The sequence below is a fragment of the Nematolebias whitei genome, chromosome 20 (genome assembly GCF_014905685.2).
Source record: "Nematolebias whitei isolate Nwh7 chromosome 20, NemWhi1, whole genome shotgun sequence".
Lineage (NCBI taxonomy): Eukaryota > Metazoa > Chordata > Actinopteri > Cyprinodontiformes > Rivulidae > Nematolebias > Nematolebias whitei.
This window is the reverse complement of record NC_056517.1, coordinates 40,649,639-40,651,612: the sequence shown is the minus strand read 5'-3', so window position 1 is coordinate 40,651,612 and position 1,974 is coordinate 40,649,639. Positions and strand designations below refer to the sequence as shown.

At 40.4% G+C, this 1,974-nt stretch overlaps 1 protein-coding gene across 1 annotated transcript in view; it reads left to right on the top strand.

The window, feature by feature from the left end:
* The first annotated feature begins 1,232 nt into the window (after nucleotides 1-1,232).
* LOC119426474 (guanine nucleotide-binding protein G(olf) subunit alpha) overlaps nucleotides 1,233-1,974 on the top strand; it is a 9,353-nt gene continuing 8,611 nt past the window's right edge. Inside the window, exon 1 of the mRNA XM_037694034.1 lies at nucleotides 1,233-1,247. The gene's annotated coding sequence lies outside the window, so the exon portion shown is untranslated. The remainder of the gene's footprint in view (nucleotides 1,248-1,974) is intronic.

Genomic DNA, 1,974 nt, shown 5'->3' with positions numbered 1-1,974 from the left:
ATCATTACATTATGGAAAATAATGACCTTTATCACAATATGCTCATTTTTTCAGAAGGACCTGTACTTTACTCTTGTGTTTGTGTCTTCAGACTTTTTCCAGATGTCACCGTTTGATTCTCCTGATGATGTCAGCATGTCGGAACCTCATCAGCCAGACCTGTATGTATCAGTGCCAGGTGTTGTAAAGGGTGCAATGCTACAAAAGTCACCAGAACAGAATTATTTGTTTGGCGACAAAAGCTGCTGTTCTTCAACAAAGGTCTAAATAAATTTTTTTATCCTTTCAATAATGCCTGATGTTTTACTGGATCTGATCTTTTTACTTGATTTTCTTTAAATCTGCAGGAAGTTCTGAGGAAGAGAGAAGCTCAAGATTCAGGTCTCCCTGGTTTTATTTTGTCTTTGTGGTTTGACCTAAGTCAGAATTTTATTTATTATTATTATTTTTAGGGCTAATGTCCTTCAAACAAACACTTAACATATTGTCACACATTGGACAGGCTACCTGTCAGACCAAACTGAAGGTGTTTCGACTCACAAGAAGAAGGCGGAGCATCATAAAGAAGAGGCGGAGTCTACCTCAGTATTACTTGGTATATATTTAAAATGGAGCTGAGTTATTTAAAGTTTAAATATGCTTGAGTTACTGGTGCTCACTTGGTCATAGATCAATCACTGGAAGGAGTGGGGCCAAATGTAGAGGAGGGTCTCTTGAAAGATGGGGAGTGGAAGGTGGGCCAGGCTGAGTCTGAGCAGGGCTTGAAACCAGAGTTCCAGCTGACCTCTGACCTTACAGCTGCCTTCAAAGCCTTCAAAGTGCAGCTGGAGCAGCACTTCACAGTCTGTAACCACACCTGCTGATCAAGGTTATTGATTATTGGCTGAAATGATTGACTGATCAGTACCTATCAATGTTTGACATGTTTACAGGGCTGTTGGCAGAAAGCTAAAGCTGAAGCTGTTCAGTCTGTAAAAGAATATCAACAACACGTCTCCTCTCTGCTCACAGCCGTCCATCAACACAGGTTCTGCCCAGGAAGTCCAAAGCAGTTCTGTGTGTGTGTGTGTGTGTGTGTGTGGGTGGGTGTGCATGCGTGCAATCATGTGTGTTGATAGTTTGCTTGTGTACAGGTTGTCGTTGGTGCAGCAGTTTGAAAACAGCATCACCGATCAGCTGAAACTTCTGGAAGAAAACCTGTCAAACCTGAACTCCATCAGCGCCCAGACTCTGGTACTTACTCACAAGTATGAAGATAGATATACTACAGTAATACTACAGTATTATTCAAATCATTTTAAGACAAAAACAAATGGACTTTATTTTATAACAGAAGACGTTTCACTTCTCATCCGAGGAGATTTTTCAATTCAAAGAACAGAGTGTGAAGGTGTAGTACTACAGTACAGTGCTGCATCGACCTCTCCGCTCTAACCCTGTCAGAAAAACAAAGAGTCACTAATCTGGGAGTGATAATGGACCCTTCCCTGAAACTTAACAATCATGTAAACATGATTGTTAAATCATGCTTCTTCCAACTGAGGCGGCTGTCTAAACTGAAGCCCATATTGTCCAAAAAGAACCTGGAGACAGTAATACATGCATTCATTACATCTGGGCTTGATTACTGCAATTCACTCCTGTTTGGTATCAGTCAGACCTCCATTGCACGACTACAACTGGTCCAGAATGCAGCAGCCCCATTTTTAACCAGTACAGGCAAAAGAGAGCACATTACACCAGTTTTGGCCTCACTGCACTGGTTACCGGTTCACTTTCGAATCCAGTTCAAAATACTCCTGTACAGGTCCTTCTCAAAAAATGAGCATATTGTGATAAAGGTCATTATTTTCCATAATGTAATGATAAAAATGAAACTTTCATATATTTCAGATTCATTGCACACCAACTGAAATATTTCAGGTCTTTAATTGTTTTAATACTGATGATTATGGCATACAGCTCATGAAAACC